Here is a 17,178-nt window from a genome sequence, read left to right as displayed (position 1 = left end):
AACAGCTTTTAAAGTTAAAGTGTTCGAATATATTTTATTATATGACGACTATACAACTTTGAACGAAAGCAAAATAACACCTTAATGCAATGAAATTCAGTTATCACATCCTAAAGGAAGTTCATAGTCTTTGCTTTGATAATGATCAAGTAAAAATAAAACCTAAAAGAATGTCTTACTGATCCAAAAAACATTTCGTTCAAAACTGGAGGCCTTCTTCACAGCCATTTGTTTAACCAATAGATGACGCTATTAAGGAAAAATGATGGTACGTACATGTGGAGAGTCCTTGATTGTTTTAGCCAATCAGGGAAAGCCTCGCCTTCTCGAAGACCACGAGTCACGACCAACGTCTGTTTTAGTCGCCATATTGTGTTGTTTGGATAGTGCCGTTGATAAGTATACCTGTAGGGATTGTGGATTCATGCGGAGGTATGTTATGTTTTATTTGAATAAACTTTAATTTTATTAGGTTATCAGCTTAAGTGATGTAACTTGCTGGCGTAGGATATTGTGTAAGGTCTGTGAAAAACTCTATTGTCGTGAAATAAACATGAAGGGCTTTCGTCTGTATGTAAAAAGAACGTCATGATAGATGGTAGTGTTAAATATGCCAATTTTAGGCTTGGTGTCTTTTTTTCATGGCCTAATAGCTCAGTTTTTTAAAATGTCGATTGTGCGGGTATATGGGCCCAAGCTAGAGACCCGTAAGGGTTTAGGGGAATTGTACAGAAAAGCTTCCCGGTGGACGCCGTGCTTCTTACCATCTCGTTAGTATCACTACCCGGGGGATGAACGCAAAAGCATAAATGTAAGACGGTAAATTTGTACATAAATTTTTTTACTATAATTCATTCTCCCCCCAAAAAATGGATTTACGGTTACTTGGTACAGAGTGAGGTATACAGGAAGTGCTTTAGCAATTTCTTGTTTTAAGTCTTCAATCGAAATGTCAACCAAATGATTTCATGCAAGATCTGTGTACTTTTAAATTTTAGAGTAAGTTGAAACTTTTTAAAAGTATACTTTAAAAGTTTTATTTTTGCTCAAGTTTAAAAAAACCTAACACTTAGAGGCTAATAAAATGACATTTGTTTTATTTAGGTCACTTTGAGTGTTGTACAAATTTATAATTTGTAGGCTACTAAGGTAAGGACCCAGTGGGCTTATGTTAGGTTTGGTCGCAAGCCTGTTTGGATGTAGGCCTACTGTGGCCTACGTTAAGTGGCCAGATTCCGGGGGGAAAGCACCCTGGCTCGGTAAGAACCTGGTGTCCTAGATTGTTGGATGGGGGGTTCCAGGGGCTAAAGTTCTCCTGACTATGTAAGAACCTTATGTTGTAGGCTAGGTTGCAATAAATCTTTGAATTTTCACTATTTTTCTTAACCATAAACTCTATTTTTTCCAGTGTTGCTCACTGAATTGTAGGATACTAGAGTTGATCTAGTATCTTAAGCGGCTAATTTGCTAATTAAATATCTAATGGAAATCAGAATCGTTTAAAGCACACTTACATAGGAAAATGCAGTTTTAAACTGCAGCATGTCATTATGGTTCAAAGTACAAGTTTGCCATAAATTTTAAGTGTTTGGCAATTTCCTAATATTATTGGAATTTGGCTAGGGACGTTTGAATTAGTATTGATATCCTGGATCTTATAGTCTAGTAGGATTGTCAGACCACTATCTTTTGTTTCCTTGTCAATTGCTTGATTTTATTTTGGTGGGTTTGTTTATATCTTGTTGCTTGCGTACTAGTTTAACAATAGGTAACTTGACTGTGAATTTGGCATTTATTTAAACCTTGACTGTTGTGCACTGTCTTGGTTTTCCTCATTTTATAGAGTTAATGGATTGGGTATTTGGTTAGGGCACTTGCAAAGCTTTTGTGTGATTGTCTAGGAATTTTATAGGATTGTAAACAAACCAGGTTTTTGTGATATATATACTGAGTTTCTCCTGCGATGGTTGCGCTATGTAAGTTTTTGTATTTTATAGTAAATGTTATTGTAACTAGGATAAATTTGTTTAAAGTCTGGGTAGAACTATATAGAAGCTCCGCGTCGGCGATTGTCTTCTAATTTAACTTTTTCTACAGTTTTTTGGTTGCTAATTATGGGTATTATTACAGTTTCGGGTATCTAATATTTTTTTGCTTGCTATCATATATTTTTGTCATGATTCATACGAAATAAGCTTTACTCGCATCTTCCGCAATTGTTATTACGGAGATACGTCGTCATGAATATTGTGCTCTGCTGCGCACGCAAGGTTGCGTTTATGCTGCCATGTCAGTTTTTTTTTTTTCTGCTTGTTTTTTTTGTCGTCAATGGCCCAACAGGTAAAAATGCCTAATACGTCTGCTTTTTTTCGTTATGTGAATTATAAAGTGCGGTGCAAATGCTGAAACCTGATTGGTTGCTTTGTTTCAAGAATATCAATTTTGGAATAACTTTTCTACAAAAGTGCGCTTCCAGTTGACTGCCATGGATTCCGTCGCAATGTCTGCAGTGTGGGTGTTCTGTCTTACTTTGAGGTTATTGGTCGTTTCCATGGACATTACAGTGGAACTCCACAGGTTGTGAATACCTTTCTTCGTGAACATTTAGTACTACCGACAAGTGTTCAGTGTCCGAAGTGTGAATCGCCTTTAGTTTTTCGTGAATCTATTTAAGGTAAGTGAAGTGGTTAACGAAAAGGGCAACATTGCAGTTTCGGCCGTGAATTTCACCGAAACTGTAACTAGACGTTAGGGGTAAAATTTCGTTCCCTGTAACCCGTGTGGCAAGCGCACGCAGCTAATATTACTGCTTGCCAGAACATACGAGCTTGCAACAATCTTTTAAAATGTGCATAAGCCGGCGTGAGCAGTTTGCACCACCCGAAACTGAGAGCAGTACCCATGGCGGCCATGTATCTCTAAATCTAATCATTTGCGGTAGAAATAAAGGTCAGATTCGTTGAAAGTACACTATTTAAGCTAGGGAAAATGTAATTTTATATCGGAAATGTGAATTTGACCGAAACTGTAAATTTACCTAATTATGAATTTACCTTTTAATTTTTGGTGCTCGAGTGTAATTAACCTGTAATTAACCGCACAACTCCATCCAACAAGGGGATACCATATGCGATCTTCACAAGACAGAGCTCAGGTACGTCTGTTTCGAACGGTTCATATCCTGTCCGGCAAGTGCAATAACTTGTTAACGTATGGGTACCCAACACCCCCCTGGGCCAGTACTAAACACAGCGAGGGGACGTTCCATTTGGCCGACAACAAACAGATGCACCGCCAGTATCAGAACCCCTAAAAGTGTAGAAAGAACCAGTTGAAAAGGTAAAAACAGGCGCTGAGCTAATATATATAATTACCAAAATCTGATCTACAGTAGAATGACCCTTGTTATAATGCTTGGTTAACCCATTGTAACCCCCATACACCTAACAGTAATAAGGGCCACAGTTAGAAAATTTTAAGGCTTGGGGGAGTGAAAACAGGAATATATCCTGACAAAACTTGGTGCTGCCCATTCTGGGGGTTAGATTGCCCCATTGATGTGAAATCAACTTTTCTAAAGGCTGTAAAATATATATCCCTCCCCTTCCTAGACCTTGGTAGCCATAAATTACAAAGTATTTTGCTGCTTATAATTCATGTACCTTAGAAGAATGGACAATTCAGCCAATCTTAACTTGGTTTACTGTTGTGGTGTGCCAGAAAGATTTCTGGCCGAAGCTGCTTTAAATTGCATGCTTCCAAAGCAATTTCTGTTTTCAGAACTTTAAACCTCCAAATTTAGGTTTCTCAAATACAGCAACTTAATGCTTTAAATTGACTGAATTCAGATATTTGCAAGTAATTGCAAATAACCTATTTTAAACTAAAGTCCCATCACACTTGATAAGATTGACACAAACCTTACAAAACTGGATAATGGTAACTGCGGTAATTGAATAGGATTTGAAAAGTTCTCCAGAATTGAAAATATATATTTGTAATTCATAAATTCTGTAGCCATCACACCATTAACCATAAAATTTAATGCATCTGATAAATTAAAGTAATTCACTGGAATTCTGCTGTATTTCTCTTCATGGGAAAGTTTCTAACATTTTTGTTTGAAATGAATGTAATATTATTGGGCAATCAAATGTCAGTTTTTTCCAGGTATTGTAGCATTTGCAAGTCTTAAATTTGGTGTGAATGCTCTTGTTAATACAGTAGTTACTATGCTTTGTGAAGTGGTGTGGTGCTAATGGTTTTTTTTTTTTTTGCTGTTGCCATTTGTAGTTGGTTTTTTACTGGTTTTATGGATTTAATTTGAAAATAGGGTGGTGGTGGTGTTGAATTTTTATTAATCAGCCCCTTTAAATGTCCTATTGAACGGTCTTGGCAGATAATAACTCTCATTACAATATAAAAGATCATACTGTTTGGAAGGTGTGTTAAACTTGAAGTGTATTTTGTAGGTGTCAGTGAGCTGGCCGTAGGGATGATTAAAGTTTGGAAGGTTAATGTGAGAGAACAGCAAATGTTTAAGGAATGCAGAAATTTTTAATCCTTGGTAAATGCTGTTTATCAGGACAGCTATCATAATTGTATAATGCAGGAGAGGTCTGAAGGTGTTAAGCCAATAAGCTTTGTGCATATAGTGAATAATATAATTTTCTGGTTGTGGAGGAGTGGGGAAAAGGCATTTTCTGTAGTTGATACCACAGACAATTGTTCACTATATAAAATTATTTTTTTCAGGGTTTGACCCCTTGATGTACCGCCTTGAGTCATGCGGTATTTACCAGCACAAGAGGGACGATAACTCAAGTACCTCTTGTTGAATCTGCCAAACAATACACACACCCAATTACGGAAAGATTACTAGACTGCATCATCCACCTGAACCACAGCCTTTTGACTTATTACAAGGTAAGGGAAATTTAGGTTAGGATGATACCCAGTAGTTGGTGGTGTAACATTTGCATTTTGAAATTTTTTTTGCTGTTAGTCTGCCAATATTAACATTTTTGGATTCCCTCCCCCTACCACCACCAGTTGTCCCAGTATGGTTCCCATAATTGTTAGAGATTAAACATTAAAATTATTTTGCATCAAAGGCTTAATTCCTTGATGAGGAAACTTGAAGGAATTACACAAACTCAGCCCCATCTGTGGTGGACCAAATTGGCATCTATCTTTGGGTCATGGTCGTCTTCCATTCCACCACTACTAACAGATGGTAGATTGGCCACTAGCCCTAGGAAAAAGGCTCGACTGCTTCATCAAACTTTTGAAGCTGAGCAATCAGCTGAGGATGTCCCTCTCCCTGATACTTGTCATCCTGAACCACTTCTTACAAAACTTGCATTTTGCTCCAGGGATGTTAGGAAAATTCTGATACTTGTCATCCTGGACCACTTCTTAAAAAATTTGCATTTTGCTCCAGGGGCGTTAAGAAAATTCATTGCAAGAAAACCTTGACAAGGGTTTTGAGTGCAGAGTAATTCATATAGATTTTTAGTGCTGCTTTTGATTTAGTAAATCATCAGGCACTTTTGTACTTCATAATTTTGGAGTGGGTGGGTATGTTTTAGATTACTGTACTTCAAGATTTCCTTACAAGTAGGCAGCAGTGAGTTACTGTGGACGATCTCTATTGTGTCTGGAGCTCCACAGGGCAGTGTTCTTGGTCCACTGTTATTTTTCAGTGGATACAAGTGACATGGTTGTTGGCCTGGAAGAAAAGATTGTTCGGTATGCTGAAGATGCAACACTTGTGGTTGTAAAGTCTCCACTTTTGAGAAAAGAAGCCACCCTCAGCCTCAGTCAGGACATGGTCGGGATCAGGGAGTGGTGTAATTGATGGGGGGGATATGAGGTTGAACTCTAGTAAAATGAAAAAACTGTTTATTAGCTTCTCTTGTACAGGTTTCCCACCCCATCCTCCTCTTCAGGTGGATGGAATTTTGCTGAACGAGTCTTAAGCTTTAACTGTTCTAGGTGTAATCTTTGACTCGCATCTAAGTTTTGAGATAACTCTAATGGAAGTTCCAGCAAATGCTGCAAGGAAGTTAGGTATTGTTTGTAAGGCCTCATATATTTGCAAAAATCAGTAACCTGTTTTTGGTAATTTCTACCTCATTTGCCAGAATACTGTTCTCCAGCGTGAACAGTTCGTTTCACGAGAGATTTGTCTTAGTGTCAGGTGTTAGGTTTCTATCATCAGTGGTTATGACTTGGGACCATCGATGGATGGTGGCCTTGTCACTTTTTCATAAGTTGTATTTCAAATCCACCTTTTCACATAAAACAATTTAATTTGATCCCCTTTATCTGCCAAGAGCAACCAAATTCGCTGAACAGCTGCACCAATATGCAGTAAATGTGCCTTGCTGTTGAACTTCAGTTCCAGAGGTCCTTTATTCCTCACACCGTTGGACTGTGGAACAGCCTCCCAGAGGATGTCATGCAATTAGAACTTCAGAAGTTCAAGCGAAGGTGCAATGCATTACTACTTTTTGCATTTTAATGTTTTTATCTATTTAATTAATTTTTTTTAAGTGGGATATCTTTGCATTTCCCTTACCACCACCTCTTCCTAATGAACACCTTTGGAAGCTTGAATTTAAAGTCAATGGCCCATGTGGGCTTGTACCATATAGGTTTCATCTTTTGAATTGCAATAATAGCATTACTGTGAGGTTTCAGAAGATTGCTTGGGGCTAGTCCATTTCTAGTGCTTTTGTTTTTATGAAAATCGCTGTTTATGTAGTTCTGTGTGAAATTTAATTTTGTTGGAGTCTGTTAACAAGGTAGTTAACTGATGGTAAGTGTGTTGTCACAGTGCACTGCTTTCTCTGACTGTCAAGTTAAGTCTTGCTGCTGTCTTGTAGACTGCTAAGTTGTAACTTTTAAGTGTTTACTTCACCATAGATATGTAGTGAATAAAGGTGTCAAGGGCAGGAGCAAGTGTATACGGTGCTTAATATCCTCCAGTTAGGTGGATCCTCCGTTAAGACTACTTTGTAGAGGCAGGAACTGTATGTTTCAAGGGAAAAATGTTTGGAGCAGAGAAGGAAGCCTAGTGGTAATGGGAAGAAGGGAGATTCTGGAGTTGGCAGTCTCCCTCCCCACCTACCACAGTTAGAGAATGCATGTCATGCCATTAGGCTGGGTGGCAGAGACTGGGCAGAACCTGGGTAGACAGTTCTTTGGTTTGGTTACAGTTAACCTTTCAAGGTTTGGTGCTTTCCCATGTGTTGTTTACCAGTCTTGATTATAATAGTCATTTGTGAGACAGTATTCACAGAAACTTAAAGGGATTGCATATTAAAAACACTTTTGCAGTTTTACTGGTGCTTGAAATCTCATAAATCCAACTTTAGATGATAATGCTAACGATCACAAAATCCTATTGCAGATGGTGCTACCTGTTTCACAACCACAGATTCAGCAAGTTCAGTCCTCCCTGTGTAGAAATGAAATCCTATTGCAGATTGTGCTACCTGTTCCACAACCACAGATACAAGAAGTTGGACGTTTGAATGTGAAGGTGGATTTAGTAGTTAAAATTTCCCTAAAAATATAGGTCGTATGCCCAGGAAATTTAAAATTGGTTGAAATTAGTATGTTACTAAGACTTAAAAGCTTATGAAACAGTAAGAAACTTTAAAGGATGAAATATTTTGATTAACGGGAAATCATGATTTTAACTCGCAATCTATAGTCATTTTTTGTTTGCACATTTGGTATATTAAGAAACCGCGCATGCTGTAATTCTTGAACTAAATGGGTTGAAATTATTAGCTGGTTTTGTTTTTAGTACTTCGAGCTTTCTTCAGTAGGGTTGTGTAATAATTTAAGTTTTGTTGCAGGAAGGGGATGGTTGAAATTAGACAAGTTTTGCCGTTTGAAGTTTTTGCTGAAGCCTATTGAGTTAGTGTGAACTTGCTAAGGTAAGGTAGCTTATCGATTGTTAACAGTATGTTTCATAGTTGTATCATTTTTATCCATGAAATTTAAGTTATCTTGGTAAGGCTAGAGGAAGGGTAGGTCAGTACAAAGACATTAACAATGCTTTTGTTCAACCACCACCTACCACAACCTAGTAACTTAAAATACGGTTGTGGCAAATGAGTCTTTGGACTGGTTAGGAGATTAGATTACCTGGGAGTGGGTGTAAGTAATTATTGCTGTGGTAAAAAATTTGGTTGTTTTGGTGTTTATCTTAGTTATCAACCGAGTTATGTCACGTTTTAGGAAATAATACTCTGGTAATCATGTGTGGAGTTTGAAGTTTATTTGCAGTTTATTGTATCATGGCGAACTTAATGTTAGGTTTTAGTAGCTAAATAAATTTAAATGTTAGGTTTTAGTAACAAATTTATTCATAGTATGAATATAAATCATAAGAGAAACTTAGACTTGTCTACAATTGTTTTTCTCCAGATCTTATGTTTACATTAATCTGAAACTCGTTTTATTCGAACTTGGAGTTTGTCTCAAATACTTAAATGAATTTCTTCACTTTTTTCCAGTCTTGTCTCAAATACTTAAATGAATTTCTTACTTTTTTCCAGTCAACTGTCCTTGTAGTGGAAGACAGTGAAAGCGGACTACGATGTTTGGGTCTAGAAGAATCATGACTATAGTCTTCTGCTGCAGGTATAGTTTGCGCCCAGGTGCTGAGAGAAGCAAGTGGGGACATTGTATTTCTACTGCAGCCAGTAAAGTGAAAACTTAAGAGGCAAAATTTTCAAGATATGTAATGGTGGACATGTCCAGCAGCTTTGGCTGATAAAAACTACCTTGAACTGATAAGGATTGTATTTCTACTGCAGCAAGTATTAGTAATGGAACTACGAGGCAAACCTGAAGTGCAGCAATGGCGGTGCAGCATGTTTCTAGTAGTTTAACCGATTTAAGTATCTGCTAACCGATTTAAGTATGTGCTTTCTCAATTGTAGAACTTTACTATTATTGTAAAGCAGCGATTAAACACTGCAGGTTAATTTTAAACAGTTAGCTTCACATTATGCATACGCAACGACGCTCGCAGTACTTTACAGATTAGTATGTAAGACAGGTACCCATGTTACTCTCGTCTTGCGTTTCAACTAAATACAAGGAATAAAAATAAAATGGTGACAAATATTTAAGGTTTTTTACTTCAGTATACCTAATTTTAAGAAACTTCTTTACATTCGACAATAGAACTAGGGGACGTTGACATCCTTTTTCAGTGAAGTTAGGATTTTATTGGATCTTGCGAACGCTGACATCCTGTTTACCAATGTTCTGCACTCGCTCCCGCCCTACTTTAGGGGAGTTAAGGTGAAGCAGCAAACTATATTTACTTCAGGGTGTAATCCTAGGTCCATTTTCTCACCACAGGCGTCAAGCAGAAATATGATCAAAGCACCTATCTAGGCAGGGGTGATGTAAACTCCGTTGTAAAACTTCTAGGGTGTAGAGCTAACTCTAGGGTTTCGATCCTAGGGCGATTATCTTAGTGCCACAGACGTTAGGCAGGAACTACGTTCAAAGCTGCTTTCCCGGCTGGGCTGGTGTTAAACTCTTCAAAGGCAGGACCTACGAACATCGCAATTTTCTCCTCGGGTGTAGTTACATCTTGTCTGGGAAGTACCTACGATCACAGCAATCGTCTCGGGTGTATTTTTAACTTGTTTACTTGAGGGTTTGATCATAGGGCGATTATCTTACGGCTACAGACGTTCAGGCAGGAACTACGCTCAGAGCTGATGTGGTGTTACAAAGTCGTTTGAGAAACACCGACGAACATAATCGTCTCACGTGCAGCGTAACTTCGTAAGTCGCTCGTGAAGGAACTATACGATGACGAACTACGATCACAGCAACCTTCTCAAATGGTAATAACTCCTTTATGGTCCTGTCACGACAAATCCTTCTATTTCCGTATCCACGGACAATGAATTGTTGAGGCGGGAACTAAACTGACCCTTATCTCCTCTGATGCCACCCTCAAATTTGGATTTTTGTGCGGCCGTGGTGACACTCCTTTGCTTTTCTTAACCATCTACGGATTTCAGAGTTGTAGTTCAGCAGATTTGTAGTTCAGTTCTGTGGAAAGAAATTTTGAATTCATTTCTGAGGAAAGTAATTTTGAATTATTTCCGTTGAAACAGCGTGAACTGAAAAGTTTTGTCACGTCATTAATGCCCTCAACATTAAATTAAACAGCTTTTTACTCACTTTAAATTAAAATCCAAAAGCTAGTCTAGACTTTTAAATCATGACTAATGATGTATTAAGAATATTTCAAACCTAGGTTTTGACTGATGACTGCCAGTGTTGAATTTCTTAACAGTATTTTTAAATCAAGCCCAAAACAGTTGCACATGGAAACTAGGGACAAAAAAAACCAATTCGTGAAAATCCATGAGAATGACAATGTCATTATCACCTGTAGGTTAAAAAAAAAAAACCACTGTTGGTATCTAGGCAAATTAGCCAAAATGAACGTACAGCAACTACACTTTCCAAATTCACCTATAAAAATCTATCCTTATGTAAAAGGTTTGAACCTCAAGTGATACTCTACCCATATTTTGGAACATCAAACTTGGCTGCAGACAGTTCAGCCTTAAAAGCTCTGTTCAAGAAGCTATAGAAAATTTAGCTCTAATTCTATTTAGAACTTGCTTGTGAATATAAAATAGAATTATCAAACCACCAGAGGTGAAATAGTGCAACAAGAATAGTGCCAGAATGTCTGGTAAACGGAATGATCCAAGTTCAAACAGTGCACAGCATTCTACTGCAAAAAGTAACACTACGGTCAAGGGGGGCGCCATACATGACAATACAAAATGCATCAATATGTGGTAGTTTGAACTTAGTACTTTAATTTGCATGGCAGTCTGAATATTGAATTTATATTTGCAAGAACAAACCCTTGGCATTGGGATGAAATTATGCAAGAAAATGTGGCGTCAACAGTATGAACTACAGCACCATAATGAGAACAACAGCCTTAATCAGAAGTATATTACACTTAACCATTACAAGTACTTTGTATTTAATGTAAAAGACAAGACTAACCGCTGAAAACAGACTTCACCTGATTAAAGCATTTTAGATCTTTCACTCTTTCCATATGCAGCTAAACTGAAATGCACTGTGTGGCCCAGATTCAAGAAAAAACTGATTTTGACACCACTGCCATTAAAAAAGTATAAAAGTCACTGAAGTTCCGACCAACCATTCAAACATTACATTATTGGACCTAAAAAAGCTCCGCCGATTCAGTAGAGGAACATAGAAGCTATGAAGTTTGGATGTGGAAAAACTCCATAATCCAGTAGAGGAACATAGAAGCTATGAAGTTTGGATGTGGAAAAACTCCATAATCCAGTAGAGGAACATAGAAGCTATGAAGTTTGGATGTGGAAAGACTCCATAATCCAGTGTTTCAAGGAGCCCACAGTGCTCCAAACCAGATCTGAAAGTTTGCCTCTGCTAAGAGTATCAGTTTAGTAGCAGGAAAAACTGCACAATCAACTAATAGCAAATAGGGGTAATAAAATAGCTGACAATCTTTCAGCTCTTCCTTCATACTGGATTTAGCTGTCTGTAAACAGTACAGAATCTTGCGTCTAGAGTAGGCCACGAAATACCAGTCATTCGTGATGCCCTTGTTTAAACGGGTATACGTAATACTTAACTGAAGACCACCAAGTAGTTACAAAAAATTTTTGAAGGTGGAAGTGCAAAAAAAAAATTTGTTGCTAGTATCCATAACAGATCTGCACTGATGGTTTCATAAAAACTTCCTTTGTAGCTTTCATGGCCTGTGTCATTTTCACCAACACTTAGTAGCAGAAATGAAATGCTGAATTACATTGTAACCATGGCTATGTATTACAATAGATTATCACGGCACTAAGTGAACCATCAAGCCTACCATCAGTGATTCTGTTCCAACCACATTGCTACTTTAAACCACGCTAAACTCGGCATCAAGTGAGAAAATCCCATGTTCTTCAAATACAGATTAGAACCAAGATATCCAGTAAACTTTTCCCAAAGTACGATTTTTCCCGTCTCAATGATTAAAATAATCATTCGATAGCAATACCATTAATATGAATGTGAAGGTATGAGTTAACGTCTGGTCTTTGGTATTCAAGTTGTCCCAGAGCAATGCCCGTGCCAGCTTAAGGCTGGCGAAATTTAAATTTTCAGGCTGCTGCTTTAAAATGATGAGTAACTTGAGACTGATTTTATATAAGACTGCCAAGCCTAGCTACAAGGTACTTTCGGCCATATAGCGCTTCTGTGAAAAAAAGGAGAGATCTTTCACCAGAGAAAGTACAGACTTCAAGGTGGAAATGAGCTCATGCGAAAGCACTCAAGACAGTTATGAAATTTTTGTATATAGTTATCTGTTCACTGAAATATTAAGCCATATGGGGCCGTCAAAATAATGCAATATTCAAAAACAGACATTGCAGGCAGAATACTCTTGTCAGAGGTCTTACTAAAGTCAAGTGTTAAATGCAAAGCTCCTCTATCAAATGTTTGTCGAGTCTAATCTTTAGAAACTGATCCAGACTTGGTCATTTATGGAAAAAAAAAAATTTAAACTGATTAAAGTGTAATAAAGTTAAGCTTCCAGGTAAAAGCTCTGAAGCGCGCAGCACAGAACTTCACGAGAACGAGATTCAGAGTCTGCTTTATTAAAAGATCGAGAGGTTAGCCAGATGTTTGATCATGAATTCAGCGGGTGCATTCACCCGAAACTTTTGAGGATCTAAGCACCTTCTTACAGAGACGTGTTGATTTAATTTAATCCAGATTTTGCAGCTAAAATACTATTACAGAGGACCAACAACATTATTACACTGCCACAAGATTAAATTGATGGCTATAGGCTCGGAAGTTGTAAGAATAAAAAATACTCCAGACTGCATGGTCAACTGCCTCTGTTCTTAAGTGTCAAGTCCTCTATCTTTTTTAAACTAAGTATGTGCCCTGAAGAGGTCAGTAGCTCACTTGTGTTCTTAATGTTTAGCACTAAGTTTACTATTTTGTATCGTCCTAAAGGACAAAAATACTTGAAAAAACATTTTAATCCTTTTTATTAAGAACCCAGTACAAGGAAGCCTTTAAAATTAATGTACTGAATACATATTAAAGAGCAAATGCGTGAACAGCTTGTACCAATAACCTTTAAAACAGAACTGAAGTAATATTTTACAAAAACACTGTGCAAAGTACTCACGTAATGAACGAAAAGAGCTTTAGTACGCAAATCTTCAAGAGAGAGAGAGAAGGCTGTTGAAGGGAACCTGCTTCAAATCCGTAACCTGAAAACTACTTTTACATTGGAGATGACTGTAGCTAAGAAAAGTCGAAGTATAATACAGTCAATATGCAAAATCTTGCATCTTACTAGTTAGAAATCATTCAAGCTAAAGCAGAACTTATTAACTCTGGGTGCCTCCAGCAAACGCAAGATCACGACAAACTCTCAAGCTAATCAAGCTAGAACTTATATTAAAACCCGACACAAAAACCGTAAGGCAAGCTTTAGGCTAATTTACCAAGGTGGTCATTTTAATTTCCCAAACCTTCAAAAAACCTAAATACTGACAACTGCCACTGAAATCACTTCAAATAGCTCAGATTCAGATAAAACTGATATCCAGCATCTAATACTGCATTAAAATGAAAACCACAATACCCTAAAGTAAAAAAAAATCAAAATTCTGCGCTATAGCATTCTTTCAAGGAAGATTCAAGATAAACCTCAAAATGTGGTACAAAATCTAAATTGTCGGCCTTGTAAATGCGGATATATATTTATCACACTGAAGCACTCAATTCTCAATTTGATAAAAGTTCAGCGAACACTTCGAACAAATGTCTTAGAGAACCACAACTTTCCACTACAAAACATGAAGTAACCACGCGACAAATACCTTTAAAATGTGCAAATACACTAGTGCACCGATTTAATGCCTCAATACGGGTAGCATTAAGATTGCAAATGGTGAGATATAGATGTGTTCTTATATGCCTCTTGAGTAGTAGTTTGAGTCCCATAAAACAGTGAAGGCGAACGTGCGAGCAGTTGTTGCAGCTCATTCATCTAAGACTGAAGTCTCTCCGAAGGCGAAGTCAGTTGATGCAATTCTTCAATCCTGAAAATAAAACCTACGTCAGACCAGTTCTCATTGTGCATTATAACTTCGTCCACATTAAACTCAATCCAGATAAAGCAAAACTAGTATAACGGTATATATATAGTCTAATTAAATACGAATTTCAACAGTTTACTTATCTTAGACAAAGTAATCTTAAAAGTAAAGACGCAGGCTCACCATTTTAATAGTTAAAATTCACCATTACCATTATCACCTGAAAACTAAGGTTGACAGTAGCCTTGTTTCTCAACTGAATAGTGCCTTACTGGTGAGCAGGCTCGAGATCTCCAGGTATTAAAATCAGCTTCCATTTATGAGACCACCCAAACTCTACGGTAACCACACCACAAATATAATTAAAGCATCCATTATCTTGAGTGCGCTTCGAGACTATCAAATTTTATAACTATCACCTGTTGCAATTAACATCGCAGTTCTCGCCTGATAGGCTTTACTCCAATCCTATACAACGCAATATATGCTACTGCACATCAGCCCACAGTGATTTTTTTTTACTGGATATAGAAAATTTATATAATGCAGTACAGGCGAGATATTGAGAAAGTCATGTTTTTGCGTTCATCCCTTAAGAACTGGTACTAAACACGGGGTCTCGCCAAGCTTTACTGTAAGATTAAACTTACCACAACTCGGAACTTAACTACAGAATCTCTATAAAGTTTAAGTATCTGAAGACCAAAACTGAGGAACATTTACGTAGTTAAGAATTCTAATGGGAATATAAAATCTAGGGTGGAAGGTAAGACGCAAGAAAAAACATGGAGGTACAGTGAAAGGAATGAAAGGGGCTGAAACTGGGGCTGAGGTGTAAAGAACCTTAAATGACTACAGTGCACCGCGTGAGGTACTGACTATTTACTTAGTAAACCATGCTTTTAGAGGTAGTTTCCCTACTAATGAGACCTGCCTTACCATTCAGTTCCTTTCTCAATCTTAATCTCAATGCATGGCAGACTCACAGCATGCAAGACTAAACGCAGTGGCATATGTACAACTGAAATCAATAAGAGCACCAATTTCTCACTAAGACTGCAGCCTTAGTGAGGCCTCCCAACTGTAATTTACCAGAATTTAAATTTTTGTGAACTTTAAACTTTACTAAATCCTAATATCTATTTGGATAACTTTCTGGTTTAAGTGCAGCGCCAAGACATTTAGGAAAACTCATGACCACAAACTGATTGATGCCTTTAAACAATGAAACTTTCTAAGCCTTACCTTGAAATTTCAGGAAAATTCTCTGTACAAGCAACCTCCTAATGACACTAGCTTTAAACTAAAATGCACAGTTTTTTTGGACAATTTTCTTGTAGTTCAATATTTAATGCTTCATCCTAATCCACACATCTATGTTACCAGCTGTAAGTCATGCTAAAATGCTGAGGTAGTTCAGACCCACGTTTTGTTTTACATTACTGAGTAATCTCGTGATAAAACCCGACATTAACGTTAAAAACTTCAGAAGCTTCAATATCCAAAAACTGTACAAATTCCTAGAAACTTCCTGTAGTATGGGTTGACCTACGGAACTCAAAACATTCCTGAAGTTCGTATCTCCTTACTCGTGCCTGTAGTTTGATAAATATATATAAGAATTCTACAACTCTACTTCCACAACGCATATTTAAACAGCCTTAATATTCAATTATCAGGAATAATCTTACAAACCACTAAGTTACCTAAACACCAGAACTCTTAAAAAGAACCCCGCAATTTCACATGAATTCTCTGCGGTATTTCTGCCTTTACGCTTGCTTGAACATAGGTGAAGTTCTTAAGATTTTACGTTTGAAATATTACCTCTGTTACTTAAGAGATTAACTTAAAGAACTGAAAGCCCACAGGGACCAGTGATTAGAATATATATCAAGACTTTCGGAGCTTAAGGCTACAGTTAACAAGTTGCATTATAGTCAAAAGGTTAGATATGAACGTCAAGGAATATTCCTACAAAAACATCCGTATGCTGACAACGACCTAAGTTTCACCGAGTCCCATCAAAAGCCTAGTAAACTAAATTTTACTTTACCCATAGTGTATAAATTTTCCCTTTGCCTTAAGAGATAAAATGCATAAAATCCAAAACACAATTTCACTCCTGGCAAGTTTCAAAACCTATCGTCGTACACTGTATCTCGAGCTTTATCAAAATTGACCCCAACGATTTAAGTTTCGCGCAGTCCTGTTATCAGAATCACAGCAGACTCAAGTTTTCCGTTGTCCACAAATTTCCCTATGCCCTAAGAAAGTTACTGTGTCAGACAAGCACAAATTCACTCTTGGTAAGTCTCAAGACTTGTCGCACATTATCCGAAACTACAAGAGACCCTCACTGTGCCACTGACGTCCTTAGATAATCTGACTTTCCTTCCAAGATGGAAAATAACCATTGACCTTCTCTGTACTATAATCAAAAGCTTGAAGAATGCTTCCAAAAGCAATTTAAGAATCACCACCAAGACAAAGTTAAAATAAATTAGGAAAAACTGAACGAAAATCTCAGACCCATGTCCCACTCACCGTTTCCAACAAGAATCACTCCACCAACACACACTCTAAAAAAGACCATAAAAAACAGACCGGTTTTCCAGCCCCTTGCGAAGTAAAGATTCCTCATCCACTTTGCACCAATCACAGGCGCCCGTGTCATCCTTTTTTCCGGCAAAGGAAGAGATGCCTCCTGATTGGCTGACTAGCAAGTAAGGAATCTCGTGCAGTGCTGGCAACACGATGACATCTGTTGGTTTGTGGAGAAGTTTGTCACTATCTCGTCACAGACTATTAGGTTAAATTATTGTTATTTTTATAATAATTAAATTAAATATAGTAATTAAATTATTAAATTCCCTATCGCTTCACAAGTCCAGTTGATATGCACAACATCAGCAAAAATGAAAACTAAAAGCCAAATTACCTCTATTTTTCGATCAGAAATTGAAAATAAATAGTTTCATCGTTGATTTAAACTTTG

The 17,178-nt window shown here is 37.4% G+C and overlaps 2 long non-coding RNA genes across 5 annotated transcripts; one reads left to right on the top strand and one right to left on the bottom strand.

The window, feature by feature from the left end:
* Positions 1-290: 290 nt before the first annotated feature.
* Positions 291-9,155, top strand: LOC136841508 (uncharacterized). 4 transcript variants are annotated; one of them, XR_010853968.1, is made up of 5 exons: positions 291-432; positions 4,756-4,926; positions 7,493-7,585; positions 7,872-7,952; positions 8,577-9,155. It is a non-coding gene; the product is annotated as an uncharacterized lncRNA (long non-coding RNA). The 4 variants fall into 4 exon arrangements; XR_010853970.1 differs by having other exon boundaries at positions 7,418-7,549; XR_010853969.1 differs by having other exon boundaries at positions 7,418-7,585.
* On the bottom strand, positions 9,147-16,904 carry LOC136841509 (uncharacterized). The gene is made up of 3 exons (XR_010853972.1): positions 16,728-16,904; positions 13,962-14,183; positions 9,147-10,098 (listed from the first exon to the last, which is right to left on the bottom strand). It is a non-coding gene; the product is annotated as an uncharacterized lncRNA (long non-coding RNA).
* Positions 16,905-17,178: the final 274 nt, after the last annotated feature.

The sequence above is a fragment of the Macrobrachium rosenbergii genome, chromosome 9 (genome assembly GCF_040412425.1).
Source record: "Macrobrachium rosenbergii isolate ZJJX-2024 chromosome 9, ASM4041242v1, whole genome shotgun sequence".
Classification (NCBI taxonomy): Eukaryota; Metazoa; Arthropoda; class Malacostraca; order Decapoda; family Palaemonidae; genus Macrobrachium; species Macrobrachium rosenbergii.
The sequence above is the reverse complement of the archived record's forward strand: the minus strand, read 5'-3'. Positions and strand labels throughout refer to the sequence as shown.